Source organism: Triticum dicoccoides, chromosome 1A (genome assembly GCF_002162155.2).
Source record: "Triticum dicoccoides isolate Atlit2015 ecotype Zavitan chromosome 1A, WEW_v2.0, whole genome shotgun sequence".
In the NCBI taxonomy this organism is placed as follows: domain Eukaryota; kingdom Viridiplantae; phylum Streptophyta; class Magnoliopsida; order Poales; family Poaceae; genus Triticum; species Triticum dicoccoides.
In genome coordinates, this window is record NC_041380.1 from 5,508,766 (window position 1) to 5,533,337 (window position 24,572).

General features: G+C 44.2%; 2 pseudogenes; one reads left to right on the forward strand and one right to left on the reverse strand.

Moving 5' to 3' along the window:
• Window positions 1–1,972: 1,972 nt before the first annotated feature.
• On the forward strand, window positions 1,973–20,034 carry LOC119295675 (annotated as a pseudogene).
• An 890-nt stretch (window positions 20,035–20,924) lies between these two features.
• On the reverse strand, window positions 20,925–24,330 carry LOC119295683 (annotated as a pseudogene).
• Window positions 24,331–24,572: the final 242 nt, after the last annotated feature.

Here is a 24,572-nt window from a genome sequence, read left to right on the forward strand (position 1 = left end):
TTTTCTAAATTGTTCATGTTTTTATGAAAAAAAATCTCGTTTTTCAAATCAATTTTTATTTTACCAAAATCTAATTTTTTTTATCACAATTTCAAGAAATTTTCAAAAATTTCACATTTCTAATAAATTGTTTGAGACATCAAAAATTATTTGGGATTTTTAAATATTGTTCACCATAAAAATATAAAATGATCAGTGTAATTAAAAATTATTCACCGTATAATAAGTAAATTTCATTGTTCACAAATAAAATGTTCATTGCATATTCAATAATTCTTCAGTGTGTGTTTTGCAAAATTGTTCACCATATATAAAACGTTCATTTTATATAAATAAAATGTTCATCAAAATATATAATTAATTGTTAAGCGTGTATTTCTTTCAAAAAGTAATTTGAAAATTGTTCACTTTTTCAAAATTTGGATAGAATTTCGATTTTTTGTTTTGGATTTTAAATAAATCGTGTTCTCAACATTTATTCGTGTTTTGAAAGAGTTCATTTTTTAAAAATATTCAAATTTCTTAAATAATTTCACATTTCTACAAATGTTCAGAATTTTGAATTTGCAAACATTAAAAAATTGCAATTTTTGGACAAAAAGAAAACATCCACACACTGACGGGTCAGACCTATTTAAGGGTGACCAGTGAGGGACTCGTACGCTAGCCCTCGCTAAAAGCGATGGATAGCAGCGCCAGAGCTATATATTTCAAACGCTCTACTTTTTTGTGTACACACTGAATATTTTTCAAACGCATGATGAACATTTTATAAAATACGTCTTTGAACATGTTTTGGAACACATGTTAACCATTTTTCAAGTACATGTTTAATATTTTTCAATACATGTGAAACATTTTCAGGATACAACTTGATAATTTTGTAAGTGCATGATGAATATTTTTTAAATACACATTGAATTTTTTCTGAATACGCGTTGGACATTTTCCATATACATGCGAACATTTTTTAATTGTATGTTGAGCATGGACAAAGTTGTTTTTGAAATTTCATGAACATAATTTTGTTAAAAGTGTGAACATTTTACAATGTCACAAACATTTTATTGAATGGCGTGATTTGTTTCAAATCATATGAAAACAAATTATACTGCATGAGAATTTTTTAAACTCGCAAACATTTTTCTGAATTGTACGAACATATTTTAAAACCACGAGAACATAATGCATGATGAGTATTTCCAGGATACACCTTGATAACTTTGTAAATGCATGATGAATATTTTTAAATACACATTGAATGTTTTTTCTCAATACGCGTTGTACATTTTCCTTATACATGCGAACATTTCTTTAATTATATGTTGAGCATGGACAAACTTGTTTTTTGAAATTTCATGAACATAATTCTGTTATAAGTGTGAACATTTTAAGGTGTCACAAACATTTTATTTAATGGTGTGATTTGTTTTAAATATTATAAAAACAAATTGTACTGCATGAGAATTTTTTTAACTCGCGAACATTTTACTGAATTGTACAAACATTTTTTAAAATTCTGAGAACAGAATTTTTGACATTCTCTGAAACATTTTTATATTACACGTTGAACATTCTTTAGAAACTACTTATTTTGGAATGGATGATTTTTTTCTATATATCTACATATCTAGTTGTACATTTTAGTGCATTTTTGGAATATAAGCATAAGTGAAGAAAAAAGCCTCACGCCCGCGGGAAAGAAAAAGAGCCTGTATTGAGCATCGAGGCCGTCGCTGCCAAGTTGCACCGCCGTGACGGCCGATCGCGACCTCCGTCCCCGCCGGCGAGCGACTGCGGTGTCCCCTCGACCCTCAGTGCTCATAGCCTCAGGTCAGTAGGTGTTGCGTTTCCGCCGCCTAGTGCTCTCTCCTTCTACTAAATCCTACAACTTCCGTTGATTGCTGCCACGGATGAAGAAAACTGTTGATTTTGGTAGCTTGAGCACCGATTTCAGGGGCAGGACGAGGAACCGGAGGAGAGAGGCGACCAAGGCCATAAAGATCAGCCCTCGCGCACCACATGTTCGATGAAATGTCCACAACGCGCTGCAGCAATGTCATCTTCTCCCCTCTTGGCAGTCGCTCGCCGGTCCACGCTTCCATCCATCAATGTTGACAAATGACAAGTCAGCGTCTAAAAGGCTGTCCGAGAAGGTATAGCTGAATCCCGAATCTGGTTGATGTGCTCTCATACACTTTCAGATTCTGTTTTCCTTCTTTACAATAATAGGCCATTTTTGTGTTGTTTCAAAACTTCCTTATAGGTAAAAGGTTTTGTTCTTATCTACTCCATTTTTGTGTTGTTTCATACTTGTTATAGAAGCCGCTGATTTCGAATGCTAGCATGTTCTTGACATGGACAAGACAGAAGTGGGAATGCTATTGGTTAAAGGGTGCTGATTACCCTGTACCATTTAATCATTCCTCTTGTGGCAGTAGGCTATTATTCTAGTGCTCTAATCTTTATACTCCACATGCTTTCCCTACAGGTATGAAGATCAACGTCACATCCCGTACCAACTCGCTTTCACATCAGACAGAATTAAAGATGCTCAACACACTGTATGTTGCCTTAGTTTCCTATCTAGTTCATGACAGATTCTTATTCTGGCACCCAAACTTATCTTGAATTGTTTTTCATTTAACAGATGACTGCAATGAAAGCTGCCAATAAAGAACTGAAAGGGATGATGAAGACTGTCAGGATTGAAAATATAGACGTGTGCAGCGTCATTGTTCATGTTTTCAAGATCTTCAGCTTATTTTGTTTGAATTACATATGAATCCGTACCTGCTTTCATAATCCGCAGAGCATGCAAGACGAGACTATGGAGGAACGTCGTACCAATCCTGGGCGACGGCTGCGTGTTAAAAATAACCAGGTCGCGACCTCCTGGTGAAGCGTACAAGTTTGTTCAGATTACATTCTTGGAGAGAAAGAGATAAGGGAGTTACAACCATATGAGAAGATTCTAATCTATCTAGTTGGACTCCTGCGCAATGCTTATCTCCAGAACGTGCCGAACTCTGTCACGTGAGGATGGAACAATGTTACGTTCAACACCCTCCCATAATCACAACTTGGTCAAGTTGAGATTACGCTTAAACTCTTCAAAGTTTCGTATGGGCAAAGCTTTGGTGAATCCATCTGCAACCTGATCACGAGAATGAATGAAACAAATTTCCAGCTGTTTGCTTGCAACTCGTTCTCTGACAAAGTGGAAATCAATCTCAATGTGTTTTGTCCTTGCATGAAAAACAGGGTTAGCAGATAAATAGGTAGCACCAAGGTTATCACACCATAAACATGGGACTTGAGTGACCTTTACACCAAGCTCTCGCAACATGGACTGGACCCAAATAATCTCAGTTGTGGCATTGGTCAAAGCTTTGTACTCAGCCTCAGTACTTGATCTTGATACAGTGGCTTGTTTCTTTGCACACCATGATACTAGATTTGGACCAAGAAATACTACAAAACCACCAGTGGATCGTCTGTCATCTAAGCATCCTGCCCAATCTGAATCAGAGAAAGCACTAACAAGTGTAGATGAGGACTTGTGGAATGTTAGACCAAGATTGACTGTATCTTTTACATATCTCACTATGCGTTTTGCAGCAGTCCAATGAGTTGTAGTGGGTGCATGAAGAAACTGACAAACCTTGTTTACTACAAATGAGAGATCAGGTCTTGTCAAGGTCAAATACTGAAGTGCACCTACCAGACTCCTGTACCTGGTACTGTCATCTTGACCCAAGGGCTCTCCTTCTGTAAGTGACAATTTTTCTATGCTGGACAATGGAGTTGATGAAGATTTACACCCCTGTAGCCCAGCTCTTCTCACCAGATCAGTAGCATATTTTTCCTGAGATAAATGAAGACTGTTCCCTTGTTTCTTAACTTCAATCCCTAGGAAAAAATGCAAGTCACCTAGATCCTTGAGAGCAAACTCAGCATTTAAATCCTTCAACAGTCCTGATATAGCCTCATCAGATGAGCTTGTGACAATAATATCATCAACGTATATAAGAACAAATACGGATGTTTTCAGCTTATTGTAAATAAACAAGGATGTGTCAGACTTAGAAGGAACAAAGCCAAGAGTTTGCAACTTGTGACTTAGCCTGGAGTACCACGCCCTGGGGGCTTGTTTGAGTCCATATAGCGCTTTATCAAGCTTGCACACGTGGAACGGTTTGTTTTTGTTTTCAAAACCAGGAGGTTGTTTCATATACACTTCCTCTTCCAGAACACCATGAAGAAATGCATTCTTGACATCTAGCTGGCGAAGGCTCCATCCCCTGGAAACAGCAATGGAGAGCACAAGACGAATAGTTGCAGCTTTAACAACTGGACTAAAAGTATCCTCATAGTCTATACCATACCGTTGTTTGAAACCCTTTGCAACTAGTCTGGCTTTGTAGCGATCAATGGTTCCATCAGCCTTCTTTTTGATTCTAAAGACCCACTTGCAATCAATCAAATTTTTACCATGCCGTGGGGGAACCAGATGCCACGTTTTATTTTTGAGGAGTGCCATGTATTCTTCTTCCATGGCTGCCTTCCAATTGTTGTCGCTGAGTGCCTCGCTAATAGTACTTGGTTCATCTGTGGAGCACATTAGACTGAACTTTGTCAACTGTTTGTAATTAATTTGCTTTATTACCCCTTTTTGAAGACGTGTCCGTGGGGCAGCAACAGGTGTTGGTGCAGAAGATCCTGATGCTGCAGCGTCAGCGGCAGCAGAATCCGAGGAGGATCCTGTGGCATTCCCCGCCTCGCTGCCAACCAAGCCAGTCGGATCCTCTGTACCGACACGGGCTAGAGATGGGGGAGATGCGGTGGAATCAGGCGCAGACAATCCAGGGCCGCGAGAGATAGCCGGCGCGACAGCATCAGATCGCACGCCAGCGGATGGGGCCAGATCGACCCTGGAAGGCGCGCCAGTGGACGGGGCTGGATTTGCATCGGGAGACACGCCTGCCTTCCCGCCAGTCGGCTGGCGGCGCATGTAGTGGCGGGGCCCATCAGTGGCCCAGCGAGTCTCGGGCCGCCGCGCGGAGGCGTCCGAGTGGTGGAGGCGGGGTGGATCACTTGGGCCCGTCGTAATGCGCCGGGTGGCAGATGCTGGCCCGCCGCGGAGTTGGCTGTCGGGCGACGCAGAATTCCGCGCAGCGCTGCTCCCATGCAACTCCGATCCCGAGGAAGATCGGCTGTCAGGCTGCATTGGAACATATCCCGAGGAAGATCTGTCCCCCAGCCCTGGACACATGAAATATGGCGTATTTTGCATATTTTCTTTGCCATGTTGGATGGGTTCTGCACCATTTTCTGTGCTGTTTTCATCTGCATCATCATAGAGCTCATGCACTTGGTTATAAACATTAGTCAATATTGGATCACCACAATCATTATCCCCATGAGAAATACCGGTAAGACTAGATGGTAGAAGAAGAATTTCTTTACGAAGGAGTGCACCGGCATTTGGATGGAGTTCAGAGAAAGGGAATTTGGTCTCATCGAAAACGACGTCGCGAGAAATATAAACGCGACCAGTGGAGATATCAAGACACTTGACACCCTTGTGTTGGGCGCTATAGCCAAGAAAAGCGCATTGCTTAGAGCGAAACATGAGCTTGCGAGCATTGTATGGATGGAGATTGGGCCAGCAAGCGCAACCAAACACACAAAGGGTTGTGTAGTCGGGTTTTGTGTGAAGAAGACGCTCAATAGGAGTTTCATAGTTAATGACACGACTAGCACTAGTAGAAAAAGGGTCAAACGTGAAGCACATTAGTGCCGGTTTGTATTTGAGCCGGCACTAATGCATACATTAGTGCCGGTTCCAACGGCTAGCCGGGCCGCTTTCATTAGTACCGGTTCGTGGCGAACCTTTAGCACCGGTTCGTGCCACGAACCGGTACTAATGAGGGTGGTGGCAGGATGTTGTCAGACTGGGGCCCCTCCAGCCCCTTTAGTACCGGTTCTTGGCACGAACCGGTACTAAAGGTCGTCCTACATAAACCCTTCGTCCACCCGAGCTCGCCCTGTTCTTCCCCTTTCCCCTCTCCTCTCTGTTCTTCCCCTCTTCCTCTCGAGCTCATCACACATTTTGCCCAAAATTTGTCAAGATTTGAAGGCCCCCATCCATTCAAATGATCACAAAGGTTAGCAACTTTGTCCTTTCATCTCTCATTGCTAGATATGCTCTTGCAATGCTTTATATAGTGATTAATTTGTGAGTTTAGTAATTTGGGAGGATATATGTATATATATATATGTGCTAGTATTTGATTTATATGCAATTTTTTCTAGGAGGTATGTGAACCAGAAATTCTAACCGACCCTATTGTCGAGAGGTTAAATTTAGTTGAAAGAGAAAACGAGTACTTGAAAGAAAAATTGAAAAGAATTGAGGGGGAGAAGATGGAATTGGAGTTGCATGTTGCCGATGTCGTCGATGATCACAAGATCAAGATGGAGAAAATGCGCTTGAAGATTAGAAAGATTAGAAAATATGCCATCGATAGTGAGGCTTGGTATCATTATGCTGTTGGATCCATTGTTACCTTAGTTGCGATCTTGATCGTATTTGTTATTGCATTTAAATACTTTAGCTAGAGAGTTATTTGTTTGTTGCATTTAAGTGTTGTATGAACTTGTATTAATTTGGTCTATTCGGTGTTGTGTAATGAAGATGAGCCGGCAATGGATGTACGATGACCGATGCTCTCCCCAGTTCGTTGAGGGCGTGCATACTTTTTTGCTTGCGGCTGAGGCAAACAAGCGGGCGGATGGTTTTATGCCTTGTCCATGTGCTTGCTGTAAGAATGGTCACAATTACTCTATGTCAAGAACCATTCACGTCCACCTGTTTAAGTCCGGTTTCATGCCCCATTATAATGTTTGGACCAAGCACGGAGAAAGAGGGGTTATGATGGAAGACAATGAAGAAGAAGAGGACGACGACAGCTATCCTGGCCATGGGTTCCCTGAATACGATGATACAACAATGGGGGAAGAAGCTGAGCCGGTAATGCGGGAAGAAGCTGAGCCGGCAATGCGGGAAGAAGCTGAAGAAGAGGCATCAGATGAGCCCGTTGATGATCTAGGTCGGGCCATTGCCGATGCAAAGAGAAACTGCGCAAGTGATTTGGAGAAGAAGAAGTTGCAATGCATGTTAGAGGATCACAAAAAATTGTTGTACCCGAATTGCGTAGGTGACAAGAAAAAGCTGGGCACCACACTGGAATTGCTGCAATGGAAGGCAGAGAATGGTGTATCTGACAAGGGATTTGGAAAGTTGCTGGTAATGATAAAGGATATGCTTCCAAAGGACAACGAATTGCCCGAGAGTACGTACGAAGCAAAGAAGGCTGTCTGCCCTCTAGGGTTAGAGGTGCAGAAGATACATGCATGCCCTAATGATTGCATCCTCTACCGCGGTGAGTACGAGGATTTGAACGCTTGCCCGGTATGTGGTGCATTGCGTTATAAGATCAGCCGCGATGACCCTGGTGATGTCGAGGGCCAGCGCCCCAGGAAGAAGATTCCTGCCAAGGTGATGTGGTATGCTCCTATAATACCATGGTTGAAACGTTTGTTCCAAAACAAAGAGCATGCCAAGGCGATGCGATGGCACAGAGAAGACCGTAAGAAAGACGGAAAGTTGAGAGTACCCGCTGACGGGTCGCAGTGGAGAAAAATCGAAAGAAAGTACGGGAAGGAGTTTGCAGATGACGCATGGAGCGTATGGTTTGGTCTAAGCGCAGATGGCATTAATCCTTTTGGGGAGCAGAGCAGCAACCATAGCACCTGGCCTGTGACTCTATGTTTGTATAACCTTCCTCCTTGGTTGTGCATGAAGCGGAACTTCATTATGATGCCAGTGCTCATCCAAGGCCCTAAGTAACCCGGCAACGACATTGATGTGTACCTAAGGCCATTAGTTGAAGAACTCTTACAACTGTGGAATGGAACAGGTGTACGTGCGTGGGATGAGCACATGGGGGAAGAATTTGACCTAAAGGCGTTGCTGTTCGTGACCATAAATGATTGGCCTGCTCTCAGTAACCTTTCAGGACAGACAAACAAGGGATACCACGCATGCACGCACTGTTTGGATGATACCGACAGTATATATTTGGCTAATAAGAATGTGTACCTGGGACATCGTCGATTTCTTCCGAGCAGGCATCCCGTAAGAAAGAAAGGCAAGCATTTCAAAGGTGAGGCGGATCACCGGACGAAGCCTCACCATCGTACTAGTGCTGATGTACATGATATGGTCAAGGATTTGAAGGTGGTATTTGGAAAGGGTCCTGGTGGACAACCTGTTCCGAATGACGCTGACGGACGTGCACCCATGTGGAAGAAGAAATCTATATTTTGGGACCTGCCCTATTGGAAAGACCTCGAGGTCCGCTCCGCAATCGATGTGATGCACGTGACGAAGAATCTTTGTGTGACCCTGCTTGGCTTCTTGGGCGTGTATGGGAAGACAAAAGATACACCTGAGGCACGGGAGGACCAGCAACGTATGCACGGAAAAGACGGCATACATCAGGGTCATGCAAGCTACGCTCTTACCAAAGAAGAGAAAGAAATCTTCTTTGAATGTCTGCTCAGTATTAAGGTACCGTCTGGCTTATCGTCGAATATAAAGGGAATAATAAACATGGCAGAGAAAAAGTTCCAGAACCTAAAGTCTCATGACTGCCACGTGATTATGACGCAACTGCTTCCGGTTGCATTGAGGGGGCTTCTACCGGAAAACGTTCGATTAGCCATTGTGAAGCTATGTGCATTTCTCAATGCAATCTCTCAGAAGGTAATCGATCCAGAAATCATACCAAGGTTACAGAATGATTTGGTGCAATGTCTTGTCAGTTTCGAGTTGGTGTTCCAACCATCCTTCTTCAACATCATGACACACGTCCTAGTTCACCTATGCGAAGAGATTAACATTTTGGGTCCTGTATTTCTACACAATATGTTCCCATTTGAGAGGTTCATGAAAGTCTTAAAGAAATATGTTCATAACCGTGCTAGGCCAGAAGGAAGCATCTCCAAGGGCCGTCAGAATGAGGAGGTCATTGAGTTTTGTATTGACTTTATTCCTGACCTTAAGCCGATTGGTGTTCCTGAATCGCGGCATAAGGGCAGACTGGATGGAAAGGCACGCTAGGAGGGGAACAAATAATATGTATGGACGAACATTCTCTCACTGAAGCACACTACATAGTTCTACAGAATTCCGCCTTGGTGGCTCCGTATATGGATGAACACAAGAATTTGCTACGCTCCAAACACCCGGAGCGGTCTGATGACTGGATTACACGTGAACAAACCAGGAGTTTCACCAGCTGGTTGCAAGCACGTACCATGCATGACACCTCTATTGAAGATGACCTGTACTTGCTGTCCCAGTTACCATCTTCGAATATAATGACTTTCAAAGGGTACGAGATAAATGGTAATACATTTTACACGATCGCCCAAGATAAGAAGAGCACCAACCAAAACAGTGGTGTCCGCTTTGATGCAGAAACCAAGACGGGAAAGGAAACATATTATGGTTATATACAGGACATATGGGAACTTGACTATCGACGTGGTTTGAAGGTCCCTTTGTTTCGGTGCAAATGGGTCAATATGACACGAGGCGGGGTAACGGAAGACCCGCAGTATGGAATGACAATAGTGGATCTCAACAATCTTGCGTATGCAGACAAACCATTCGTCCTAGCCAATGATGTGGTACAGGTTTTCTATGTGAAGGACATGTCTACCAAGCCAAGAAAAAGAAAAGATAAGGAAGCAAATGCATCGTACGATGAGCCAAAGCGGCACATAGTTCTTTCTGGGAAGAGAAACATCGTGGGAGTGGATGACAAGACAGACAAGTCAGAAGATTATGAAAAGTTTGATGAAATTGCTCCATTCACAGTGAATATTGACCCGAGCATCCCGTTAAATGATGAAGATTTTCCATGGCTACGACGCAAAGGGACACACGCGAAGAAAAAGTTTCACACCCAAAGATCTGGGATGTGATCGGCTTAACTATCATCACTTTCTTCTGTGTTTCACACCCAGGAGGGAATCTCTGTAATAGTTAGGGTAGCTAGTTATGTGTTTTGGCATTTGAAACGCGAAGAAATTTTATGTGCAAGCAAATTCTTTCATGCATTTATTGATTTTTTCAGCTAAACGACCCTGAAATTGAAAAGCATTTCAAATGAACTCAGAAAAGGATGAAAGTTGGCATAGTATCATAATTTCACCCACATAGCATGTGCAAAAAAGTAGAGAGGGTTACCGCAAAAACTGGATGCACTTCGTGTACAAAATGGACAATCTGTTTCGAAGTATCAGGGTTTCGGACAAAAACTCATCCGTTACAAAGGCATTTCATTTTTTAAATAACCTAAGCATTACCAAATTGAATATAATGATAAAACACACTAATATTAAACATAAGAAAAAAAATCACTGAAAAATCTATTTTGAAAGTTAAGTTATTCACAAAAATAAATAAAGCAAAGAAAATAAGAAAAAAAGCCCACTTACTAGGCCACAGCGGCCTGCACACGACTAGAAACCCAAATTCAAGTTGGGCCAGAATGCAGGCCCGCTAGCCCAGTAGGCCCAACAGGGCATCACAGAAGAGGTAGGCCTAGAAGGCCTGCTTAAGAGAGGAGCTCAAGACAGCAACGACGGCGGGGCTTATAAGCAGGGGCGAGTGCCCCTCGGCTAGCGAGGTGGGACTAAACTTTTGTGCCCCTCGCCTGACAGCGCACACCCTTTAGTACCGGTTGGTGGCTCCAACCGGTACTAAAGGTGCCTTCTATATATACAACACTTACGAAAATTTCATTCTCCCTCTGTTTCTTCCTCTGTTTCCCCATTGAAGCACCGCCCGCGCGGCCCGATCCATCGACGCCGTCGCCGTCGCCGCCCTCGTCTCCCTCGCCGCCCCGGGCCCGTCCCCGTCGCGCCGTCCCCGCGTCGCCGCCCCGGCCCGTCGCCGCCCCCGGCCGTCGCCGTCTCCCCGCTGTGAGCTCTCCCCCTCTAACCCCTCTCCCTTGCCCCCGGCGGCCACCATGGGCGCCGCCCCTCCCCGAGCCCATACACACACACACAAGCATGATGAACACACACACACACACGTACATATGTATGAATTAATGCATGTATATATTAGTATATATACGTATTTTGTATATTTAATTAGTTTAGATTTTTTTAGATTATTATTTTTTCACTAGTATATATGTATGAATGCATGTTAGATGGATATAATTAGTGTTTAATTAGTATGGAATTTTTTTATATAATGTTGTTTTTCAGTTTTTTAATGGATGTATAAAAGTTGTGTTTTCTGTTTTTAGTGTTAGATGCTTAATTAGTATGAAATAGCATATAGAATTTTGACATATGCAATGATAGCATAATTAGTGTTATATAGAAATGTTAGAAATTTTAGTTATCAAAATCCAATCATTAAAAAAATGTTACTTTTTGCGGGCATATAGCTAGTATTAGTTGTCGACGATGCCCGGCCCGCATCCTCGCCGTCGACACGTCCGCGACGACGTCCAGCTGACCCATGTCCGGGACTGGGCTCCGCCGGGCTGGCACTGGGAGGTGCTGCCTGGAGGGGCGTGCCGCTTGATGAGGAACCCGGCCCCGGGTCCCGTCGTCGACCCTGATCTCGTTTGGTGGCGTTCGCGTGGGCCAGTTTCGGTGCGGAGGGAGCCGGCCCCGCCGGAGGTGGTACGTCGTCGTGTCAGGGAGGAGGACGAGCATGTCCATCGCTACATGGTTGCGTTAGAGGGCGGCAGGTTCTCCAATACCTGGCAGTTTCTTCAGGGATCTCACTTCAGCTATGATCCTGTGAGGGTTCCTTCTCTTTGGGTGTCCACCGCCTAGCCAGTGATGTACTATTCAATATTATATATTATTCGAGACGATGTATTCAAGATTAAATCTATTATTCGAGACGATGTATTCGAGATTATATCTATTATTCGAGATGATGTATTCGAGATTATATCTATTATTCGAGATGATGTATTCGAGATTATATCTATTATTCGAGATTATACTAAATTGTTTTATATTTCTTTTGGCATAGTTAAATAAAAGCTATGGCGGATAATACCGACAGAGAGAGAGAACAGACCATGTTCGATATCATACGCGGGCCAGATGATGATCAGAATGAAGAAGATTTTGACGGCTCCGAATTTCTAAACAACACCGGAGAGGGTGATATGATATTCGATCGCGACGACCGAGAAGATGAAGTCATGAACTACGACGAAGAGCATGTTGATCCTGAAACAACAAACACCGGCGAGGTATATATATTTATATAAGCAGGAATCTGGTGATCATCGCATGTTTTAAATGAGTTGAAGATATATTAACGAATCGATCTTTCTTCTTTCAGCCATCCGAATCGAGCAAATCTTCAGGCAAAAGGACGAAACGAGGCCCGAACAAAAAGTTGAAGGAGGGCGTAAAGTACAATATCGAGGCATTCAAACCTAATGGTGAACCATTAGCGCCTAAGAAGATTGCGGACAAGTTCGTTCTTCAGTGCGGAGTTCTTGTGAAGGACCAACTCCCGATCTCCCTTCAAGAATGGAGAAAGCCAGCAAAGCCACGTCCAAATGTTACTTTTGTCGACAAGAATAAAAAAAATTGCTTTGGGATACTCTCATGGAACATTTCACCCTACCAGATCATTTCACAGAAGCAGATGTGCAGAAAGTCAAGGACGCTGCTTTTAGGAAGATGGCGGTTGCATTCAAGAACCATAAGAGAACGACGTGGGAGAAATACGTCAAGGGAGGAAGGAAGACTCCAGTATTCGAGGGGATACTAGAGAATCAAAGTGCTCATTGGGACGATTTCATGAAATTCAAGGATTCAGAATTAGCTAAGGAACGGTCGAGAATAAACAAGAAGAATGCCGAAAAAAGGATAAGTTCCATAAGCTGGGGCCAGGTGGCTATGCGGTGGCAATGCCTAAGTGGGATAAGTCTGAGAAAGAGATGGAGGATGCAAGTGTCACTCCGGTTACTAAGAGCTGGCCCCCCAGGTGCAGGACTTGGTTCTATGCGCATGGGGGGGAGTTGGACCCGAAGACAGGCAATGTTTCGACGAAGGCATGTCTGAACGGAGCCGACGATGCGCTACTTGTTGCAATAGAAGAGGCTCGATCAGGGGTGTTCCAGCCCAACAGAGAGAACGACGAGCTTACGCGTGCCCTGGGAAATCCTGAACACCCGGGAAGAACACGAGGCAAGGGCGCTATTCCGTGGTATGAGGGGTTTTCGGACTGGAACGCCGACTACAGAACCCGTGCGAGAAAGAAGATTGCAGAGGAGAAGAAGAGGAAGATGGAGGAGGAGCAGAGGAAGCGGGACTATGAATGCCTTCAAGTCCTAGAAGCAAGTCAAGCGGAATTGGCAGTTAAATTCCAGCGGCAGCAGGAGCAGATCGACTCACTTAGCCAGCAAAGGGGGTCTCAGCATCTGCAGCAGCTAGCGGATGATCCAGCATTGGATAGCACCGCCCCATCCATGCCGAGAAGCAGCGTGGGTTCCGCCCCGGGCGACGCAGTGCTGGATAGATACCCCGTGGATGACATCACGGAGAAGACTAACTGCGAGCTACACTTCAAAATGAAGAACATATCCATGAAGGTGGCGGACGTCGTTGCTTTTTCAAATTCCCCCGAGGCAACCTTCCATTGCAACCTGATTCCAGCGGGCTATGCTCGTGTCTTGGTTGATGAGGTGGTGGACCCATATTCGGAGCTATAGCTTGACATTCCTGGAGGTGACGACGAGCACACATTGGGAGAGACCATACATCATGTCATCCTATGGAGAAAGGATTGCATCATCTTTCGAAGGCCACCGACACCGCGTCACCCGACTCCTCGTCGAAGTCCGCCACCGAGTCAGCAGACTCCCGCTCCAAGTACACCAACGCGTGAGGCCACTCCTCCTCCTCCAAGTCCGGCAAAGTGTCAGGCCACTCCTCCTCCAAGTCCGACACAGCGTCAGACGTCCACTCCTCCTCCAAGTCCGGCACAACCTCAGGCCACTCCTCCTCCAAGTACGGCACAGCTTCAGGCCACTCCTCCTCGTCCAACTCAGCCCCGTCAGCCGTTTCCGCCGCCTCAGCAATCGCAGAAGAGACACCCCGCAGCTATGGTGCGTAGCGGTACGAGTCAAGGTCATAGTACAGGAAGTACAGGCGGAGGCAAGCGATATAAATATGGTCCAAACCTCACTACTCCTCTTCCTGTGAGGGCTTACGACAGGACCGAGGAGCAAACCAATGCCATAGTGCGGGCAGAAGTCGACGCCCATTTTGGACCGAAACCGCCACCGCCGCCAAGGGAGAAAGTGCATGTGGAAGTAGTTGACCACTTCATTCGTATGGCTCAACCACCAGCTCCTAAGCTCGTTGACACAGACTATGAGCGCCACATCAGGAAGTTACATCGACAACGTCTACAGAAGGAGGCGAGCTCGAGCTCGAGCAAACAACAAGCAGCTGTCAAAAAATGCAGGAAAACCGTTGCCCAGCTGGGAAAACAGGCGGCGCAATCGACCCCCCCGCTTGTTGTGCCGCCAACAACACGTGACAGTATGCGCGCCCAATATTATTGTGACCAAACAGTTTACGTTCCCGAGGTGGGCGATGTGGTAATAACCCAGGAGCATATAATGCAGGCTGAAGAACTCAAGATCATTATTGGACAACTCCTCGAGATCGAGGACATGCCTGTGATTATAGAGGAGGAAATAAAACGGAAATATGTCCGGAGCCAACCTTTGGTCGAGCCAGAAGATGTCAAGAAGCTCCCAACGAGAATGTATGAATTGCATCAATGGTACATGGACATTACCAAGAGATCCGATCGAGAGTCCCTCATGGTGTATGTCAAGAAGGATGTTTACTACCATGAGAAAGCTGTGGCCGTTGAGTATTCTGAACTGTTTCAGTTATACAATCAAGACGCACTCGACAAATCTATCGTCAGTTGCTATTGTCTGTAAGTGATTTCTTTCTGTAATTCAAGTCTCAAGCTAGCTGTAGTGATCCTTTTGATCAATCATTACGTGTAATTATCCTCACTATATTCTTTTCTGTGGTATTATGCAGGATGAAGATGTATGAAATGAGAAAAGGTGGACGCTATGTCATTGGGTTCATTGACCCAAACACCATTAATGAATACACATGGAAAATAAACAAGCATCATGGAAAAGAGGTAGAGGACAGTATGCTAGAGTTCTTGAAGCGCCTCAAATACAATGAAGATATACTACTTCCTTACAACTTCCAGTGAGTCACACTTTCTTGTACTACAAATTCTTTGTTTTTGCCTACTAGCTAGCTACATGTTTTTGCTTACATATGCCCGCTTAATTAAGACATGCAAACGTGTATGCATGCAGATTTCACTGGATCTTGTGTATCATTAAAGTTGACGCCGGAACAGTTGAAATACTGGACTCGCTACTCAAAGCAAATATTGAATATAACATCTTGTTTGGGATAGTCAACAGGTAATTTCAATCATTATTAACTATATATCTCGGCCTATTTAGTTCGTTATTTCATGATATGAACTATTTAATAACCCCTTTATTTATTTTCTTTGTCGGCGGGCAGGGCTTGGGCAAGGTTCATTAGCGTCACTGAAGGCGAATGGAAACCACAGCTGAAATGGTTTCGACCCAAGGTAAGTAATTAAGTAGTACTAACTAGCTAGCTAGCTGCCATCTCTTTAATTATCATGCTTGATTAATTATTATCTGATCAAATTAAATTCCATTCTCGTAATAAAGGCCCTGAAGCAGGCGCAGAGGACTGATCTGTGTGCATTCTGCGTTTGCGAGAACATTCGCATGATGGCGTCTGAAAGGAGTAGATCTCAAAGACAGGAATGGGTACGCTTGTCAGAATACTATTCATAATTTTTACACCATTATCGATATCTAGTCACACAACTAATAAACATGCATATTGATCTCCTTCTTAACAGTTCAAAGAGGTGCGGGACAAGCTCCTAGAAATGGAGCGCGTAGAAGCACTTCAAGAGGAAATAGCGGGATTTTTGCTCGACCAGGTCATAAATCCGAAGGGAGAATACTATTACCCGCTACCGCCCCCATCGACCAGGTCATGAACCACTTCCAATTGTCATCGTGCTCCGAAGGCACCAATTAGGCTAATGCCACTGGCTCCGAAGGGAGAATTTCTAGTAGTGCTCCGAAGGGAGAATATATATGCATAACGTGTACAATGTGTAGTACCGTAAAATACCAGCAAACGAAAAAGAATTAAAATGGAAAACACAAAATTAAATGAAAAAAAAATCATAAAACCAAAACCCCCCCAAACATTTTTAGTACCGGTTGGTGTTACCAACCGGTACTAAAGGGCTCCCGGCCCCCGGAGCTGGCTCGTGCCACGTGGTTTCTCTTTAGCACCGGTTCGTACTGAACGGTACTAAAGGGGGGGCCTTTAGTGCCAAAACTTTAGTGCCGGTTCCTAAACCGGCACTAAAGGGCCTTACAAACCGGTACTATTGCCCGGTTCTGCACTAGTGTAGGGAGCATATTTATGATATGTACCGCAGCAAGAAAGGCCTCGTCCCAGAATTTTAAGGGCATGGTGGCGCCGGCTAGGAGAGCTAGGCCGACTTCAATGATGTGTCTGTGTTTGCATTCAGCAGACCCATTCTGTTGATGGGCGTGAGGACATGACACATGATGGGATATGCCAATTTTCTGAAAGAACGAGTTTAACTTCTCGTACTCCCCTCCCCAATCAGATTGGAGAGCTAAAATTTTGCAATCAAATTGACGCTCAACAAGAGCTTGGAAATTCAGAAAAACTTGAAACACATCCGATCTTTTTTCTTAAGGAGATATATCCATGAAAACTTGCTATAGTCATCTATGAAACTCACATAATACGTGTGTCTAACAACAGAGGAGGGGGCATGCCCCCACACATCAGAGAAAACAAGTTGTAGAGGCTTGGTAGAAACACTGGTGGAAATTGGATAAGGTAATTGATGGCTTTTAGCCCTTTGACAAGAATCACAAATTGTCTCAACATCACGCTCTCCAACATATGGGAGCTTATTTTTCTTAAGTAATCTCTCAACTAAGGAAAAAGATGCATGTCCTAAACGATCGTGCCATCGTGTTGAAGACACTTTGGTGGCACTAAAAACTTGTTTATTTAATCTTCGGATCTCCGGAATCAAAGGGAAAAGCCCACGAACGCATCTACCTCGATATAGCACCTTCTTCATTGCCTGATCCTTGATCAAAAAGAAGTAAGGGTGAAACTCAAGAAAGACATGATTGTCAATGGCAATGCGATAAACGGAAAGAAGGCTTTTTGAAGCACTAGACATGCAAAATTTTCCTAAGGTGAATTTTCCGATGAGGGGTTTTAATAATTGAGTGACCAACATGACTAATTTTCATACCTTCTCCACTTGCTGTGTGGATGTGATCTTTGCCACGGTATTTATCGCGCATGGTCACCTTCTCCAGCTCACCGGTGATGTGGTTTGTGGCGCCGCTATCAACGTACCAGTTTGTGTCGATGCCGTAGGAGCCATCAGCAGCTCCAGCCACCTTCTCGTCTTGGGAGGAATCATCTTCATCTTCTTCAAAATGGTACCAACAATCTTTCGCCGAGTGTCCCGGCTTGCCACAGACTTGGCACCTGATTGCATCAGGGCGCGATCGGTTGTTGGAGGAGTTGTTGCGCCGGCCTCGGTTGTTGGAGGAGAAAGGCCGGCCGCCGCGTGTGTTGTTGGCGCCGCTGTTGTTGCCGTTGCCGTTCCCGTTGCCCCGGCCCTTGCCGGTCCGAGGTGGACCGCGGTAGCGGGAGCCTCCGCCCCGGCCGCGAGTGGCAACGTTTGCCGACGACTTGAAGCCGCCTGCCGCGCCCGCTCCCTGGAAAAGAGCCATCCGCTGGTTGAAGTTGCTCATCTGCCCGAACAGCTCGTCGAGGGTGACCGGAGTGGTGCGCGCGTCAAGGGCGAACACCAATGGCTGGTACTCCATGTCAAGCCCGTTTAGGATATAAGAGATTAACTCATCATCATCCCTCAACGGCTTGCCAGCCGCAGCGAGCTCATCGGCGAGTCCCCGCATATACGCGAAGAAGGTGGCCACCGATTGCGTTCCTTTCTGCGCATTGGAGAGGGCGGCGCGGATGTTGTTGACGCGGGACAGCGACATTGACGAGAACATGCTCGCCAGCGCCGTCCAGAGTTCGCGTGCGTGCGCGATGGAGGTGACCTGCACTAGCACCTCTTTGGATAGGTTACTTAGAAGATAACCGAGTACCTGCTGATCCTCTCGGAACCAGACGACATGGAGCGGGTTGGGGATGGTTTCCTCCTTTCCATCCTTGTCCTTGCTGACGACGAACTCGGCCGGCTCCGCCATGCTTCCATCAACGTACCCGAAAACTCCAGCCCCTCTCAGCTGCAGCGTGATCTGAGTGCGCCAAAGGACGTAGTTGGTGCGGGTAAGGCGCTCGGGGATCTGGCCGGAGAGGGGAGAGGAGGCGGCGGCGGATGAGGCCATGGCAGGAAGCTGCGGTGGAAGGAGGAAGGCTAGATGGGAAGAGTTAGGCTCTGTATACCATATGGAGGAACGTCGTACCCATCCTGGGCGACGGCTGCGTGTTAAAAATAACCAGGTCGCGACCTCCTGGTGAAGCGTACAAGTTTGTTCAGATTACATTCTTGGAGAGAAAGAGATAAGGGAGTTACAATCATATGAGAAGATTCTAATCTATCTAGTTGGACTGCTGCGCAATGCTTATCCCCAGAACGTGCCGAACTCTGTCACGTGAGGATGGAACAATGTTACGTTCAACAGAGACGATAGATGTTATGGATGTGAGCAGTGAAATACAAGGAACTCTAGGTAGAAGCTACAATGTCCCAGATGACATTGATGAGGAGGAATTTATTTGTAGTTGGCTATTCTTAGATGACTCAAACACCAGGTATTATCACCTTAAAGTTACTGAATCAAATAGTTTCCCTTACAGTGGTAACCAGCCAGGAACCACCCATCAATTTAAATTCTGTAGTTGAATTCAATCCAGCAATTCTCAGTTTTTATCAGTTCTTAGGTCCATGATTTTAGCTAAAACGTTTCTTTGGCACTTTGTCATAATCCCTGCACTATTTATTAATGTACATACAAGACAGTTCTTTGTTTGCTGCGCTCATTTTATATGTTGAAAAATGCAGAGCTCGATGCTTTGGAAGCTGATGGACTTCAAATCAAATTCAGTCCCATCGTACCTCTAACCAAATAAAACATATCTTGATTTTGAGCTTAACTTACCTGCTTCACCAAGTGGTCATGCAGCAGTCATGGAAAACTGGCAGCAGGTAGTTAGGTATGCCAATTGCAAGACTGACTAGTTTCTGCTATGTTGATTATGGTGTTGATTTCCTGAGAAAGAAATCGATGGTTCATGCCATTTCCCATGCAATCACTGTGCGTGAAGTTGTAAAACGGCTTCTTTATCTCGTCACATGATCTAAATGACAGGCTAGATACGTGCAATCATTATGGAAGTATTTCCTAACCTAAAAATTGTGTATTTCGGGTTTAATTTCATGTCAAGTACCTATATTGTTGGTGTGAACAACTGAGCTTATCCTAGCTTGATATTACCAGCAAAAACAACTCACGGGAGGACATGCAAACCACTTTAATGCCAAACATGTACCATATGATGGATTTGATCCTGAGCTTTTGGAACAATTACCGTTGTATCGGTCCTATCATACCACATCACATACTTTGCTTCATTTCAGTTTCAGTGAACGTCGATGCTTGTGTCCCAACTAGTAAACTAATTTGCTGTGCTTGCTTTCATCTGCTTGTGCGGGAAGATGAACTAGGACTGCCTGCAGTGCCACACACGTCAATTCATATCTGAAATTAATAAAAACAAGCTATGGTGTAGGTTTGATCTTGATGTACATGGTTGGCGCTTTGTTTGTGCATGGACAAATTCATTGTATCTTTCCTCATATACCACTGCAAGTCGTTGAACAATCGTAAATGGAGCTATTCTCTATACGATTGTACATCTTGTTCTTAGTATGTCTGTGATTCAACTAGCTGAGTTGAATTTTTAGCTTGTATTAGGCATGAAGAAAAAGAAGGTTGTATCTTTGTTCCATGTCAATTTCGCCAACTAATGCTTGAATTTAAGTGTAGTAGTAAATTATTTGTTGTTCCATCCTAGGGACAAGGATTACATACTCCTGGATACAATGCTCCATCACAAGGACCAGGACTTCATACTCCTGCGTACAATCCTCCGTAAGTCCTTTTACATAGTACTGTGGTAATTTTCCTTTTTTACGCACCCAGCTCGTTTACATTCATTTGTTCCTGTTTACGCATCACTTGATCATTGTGATTTTTCCTGCTTGGTCCAAGGTATTTTACCTTGATTCCTAGGGAACAATAAAGCGTGACCGCTGATATCACGCCAGTTAGTAGATAAATGTAGAAACATTAATACATCATATCAAGTACCCTTGTAGAATGTAGAGAACAGCAGAAACAACGTGTCGTATGTGGGTATTATGTCTAAACAAATATAACATAGACACTGCATACATTTTACAAGCACCCCACAAAACAAATTATATTTGTGCATGGTCAAAAATCAGCAAGCGAGTAAACAAAGAAATATCAAGAACACGGGACACCAATTTTTACGTGGAAAACCCTTGCGGGAAAAAACCACGGGCACATGATGGTATCTTTTACTATATCAGGAGAGTGGCTACAAATACATGGACATACAATGAGTCATCAACTCATCCTTACTTGCTGTAACGTAAGTGCGCTGAAAGGCACAGAACATGAACTGGAGGAGGGTTGCTCGATGAGCAATTGGTATGCCTCCCGCATGCTTGGCCTTGCTTGTGGAGAAGATTCCAAGCAAGAAAAGGCCAGCTTGATGAGCAGATATAACCTATTCTCTTCTGTTGTTGGTGTTGTCAGTCGTTGGTCCAGTATATCTTTCACCAGTATGACTTGTTCTCCGTTTGACAAAGTACCGTCTAATAGATCCCTTGGATGCTTCCCCATCACTAGCTCTAGCACAACCACTCCAAAGCTATAGACATCGCATTTCTCTGTCACAACAGATGTGTACGACAATTCTGCACAAAATAAAAACATTAGAATTCCTTCAGATGAGTCCTTCTGACATGAGAAGAAAGGTTATAGTAATACTAGTACATACCAGGAGCTATGTAGCCATATGTTCCTGCAAGTGCACTCCAGTTTGATGAATCAGGCTTAAGAACCCTTGCTGTGCCGAAATCCGAGACAAAAGCCTTGAAGGTTGTATCAAGTAAGATGTTGTTGCTCGTGATATCTCGATGGATTATAGGTGGACTGCATTCGTGGTGCAAATAAGATATTGCTTGAGCCACATCATTTGCAAGAGCAATTCTCTTGTGCCAATCTAGTTCCGTTGCTAGTTCCTCATTTTCCAATGTCCTGTGCAGGCTTCCCTGCTGAATGTAGTCATAGACAAGAAATTTATATGCTGGATGGGAGCAGAATCCATACATTTTGACAATACTTCGTTGTCGGATCTGTGATAAGATTTCCATTTCACTGTGAAACCTTCTCTGGTCATCCAACTCTTCTTCAGTCTGATAAAGCTTCTTTACAGCAACTAGCTGCCCGTCTTGGAGTCGTGTACTTATCATCGAAGTCCTCTGTTGCCCTTACAATGTCGTCAAATGCTAATCTTCCATCAAAATTCCAAACAGAGAATAGGTCCCTTCCTTGAGAAGTAACATTTTCTTGAGGTTTTCTCTTGTTACGATTAAGCATTATTATGACAACAACTGCAGCAACAATGCTCAAACCCACAACAAGAAGAATTGGCAAAAGCAAACCAAGTATCTTTCGTTTATGGTGACCAGCTACTGGAGTTGAATAACAAGGAGGCAAGCCAGAGAGGTTACCGCATAGACCTTTATTGTGAAGAAACCAACTTGTTGAAGCATTTTGGAGTAGCCGTGTTTTTGGTACTGGTCCTTCCAAGTCATTGTACGACACATCGAGTGTTGAAAGGCTCAACATGCTTGATAAGGAGGATGGAATGCTGCCACCAAACTGATTATGTGATAAATTCAGAAATTCTAGCATCTCCAACTTCCCAAGTTGTTGCGGCAACACACCACTGAGATTATTGTTGCTGACATCTAACATGGTCTGTAGGCCTGCTAAATTTCCAATCGCATCTGGCAAACTCCCACTGAAGTTGTTGTTGTTGATCTTCAAGGACTGTAGTTTCATGTTCCCTAGTTCCTCAGGTATTGATCCACTCAGTTTATTCATAGATATATCAAGGTATCCTAGATTGCCAAGCTTTTCTATCTGTGTAGGTATGGATCCCGATAGTTGGTTTGATGACAAGTTCAGTCCATATAGGTTTGCTAAAGTGTAGATTTCTGGTGGAATCTCACCACTGAGATGATTAGAGTCGAGTCTTAGTTCTTCTAGTCTGGACAATTTTGAAAGGATTGGAGGTATGGAACCAGTGATGTTATTTTTTTGGAGATGTAGTACCGTTAGTTGGGTACATGCACCTAAACTTTGTGGGATCTGCCCAGAGAGTCTAGTCGATGACAAGATCATCCATATGAGTTGTGGATACACACCGAAATCGTGAGATATATCTCCTGTTAGTTGGGTTTTCTGAAGGATAATTTTAACCAATCTCGTACATGTCTTTAAACTCCTTGGAATGGGTCCACTAAACATATTATAATGAACAGTGAGATGTTGAAGTCTCCCACCTGAACATATATTTGTGGGCAAAGGTCCTGAAAGTGAGTTGTTAATTAGACACTGCAAGTTCAACAAGGTTGGTGAGATCTCCTAATTCTTTAGGAAGAGCACCTGATAATTTGTTATCAAAGAGTTTTATTGATTGGATACTTTGCAACTTCCCAAAAGTTTTTGGTATTGAACCTATAATTTGGTTCTGAGGCAAGGATAAATATTTTAGGTTCATCAGATTGCCAATTTCCTGGGGGATGGAACCGCTTATCTGATTTGTAGCGAGGGCAAGTCGTACTAGCTTGGTTATATTTCCTAAGCTGCCAGGAATAGAGCCAGATATTTGGTTCTCATCCAATTCTAAATCCTGGAGATTCAGCAAGTGGCCCAATTCTAAAGGTATTGGGCCTGTAATTTGATTTCTATATAGAACAAGTAGATTGAGCATAGTGAGATTCCCTAGTTCTGGGGGTATTGAACCTGTTATTTGATTTGTGCAGAGAGCAAGTTGGCTTAGCATGGCGAGGTTGCCTAGTTCTGGTGGTATTAGACCTATGATTTGATTTTCATGGAGAAAAAGTCGGTTCATCTTAGTGAGATTGCTTATGGAGATTGGAATTGGACCTGAAAAATCATTTGAACTAAGATCAAGACTTCGTAGATGGACTAGCGTGCCTAGTTCTTGGGGTATAGGCCCTGAAAGTTGATTACCATACAGGTCCAAAACATTCAGTTGGGTCATATTTCCAATGATTTTTGGTATCATGCCGCTTATGGTGTTGTTGCTTAGCTGCAGAAGTTGTAGGTTGACAAGCCTTCCAATGTCCTCGGGAATGGGACCTGATATCATGTTTTGGTGAATGACAAGTTCAGTTAACATTGTTAGGTTACCCAGAGACGCAGGGATATGTCCCGTGAGTCTGTTGAATGAGAGAGCAAGCAACATGAGACTTTGCAGGTCACCAATCTCATGAGGAATTTTCCCTGTGAACTGGTTCTGCTGAAGGGTAAGTTTCGAAAGTGCAGACAGGGAGCTGATACTAGCGGGTAGTGCACCATGGAGACTATTGTTATGAAGGTCAATATATGTGAGGAATGGAAGAGCTGAGAAGTTGAGCTCACCAAGCTGGCCATGGATGCCAGCATCTGGCAGGGAGATGTTGGTCACCACCCAGGGCATGCGGCGGCCATGTGGAATAGCCGTGCACATGATGCCCGTCCAGTTGCAGGGGCTGGTGTTTTCCTGCCAAGAACTCATCTGCAGCGGTGGGCTTGCAAGTGTTGCTTTCCAGTGGAGGAGGGCCATGTGTTGAGACCTCAGAGAGATCCCTCCATGGCGCACGGCATGTGCTTCTTGCAGTGGAAGGAGGCATGGCAGCATGAGCACCATGCAGAGGTAGAACAAAGGTCCCATTTTGCTGCCTAGTGTTTGCATGTTGTGTTTGGTTGGGGGATGTGTGATTCAGTAGACGTTGCAACACTATTCATAGATAAATAGTGTTATATGAGGTCCTGAGTGAACAGAACACACCTTTGGCAGCTCGTACTGGGCAACCTGTTTCTCTTCAAGTCATGAGTGTCGCCATCTTTGCCTGCTGGATGCCAATTAGCTCTTTTTTTGGACCACATGTCGTGCTGGAAGTCATGTATTTGAGG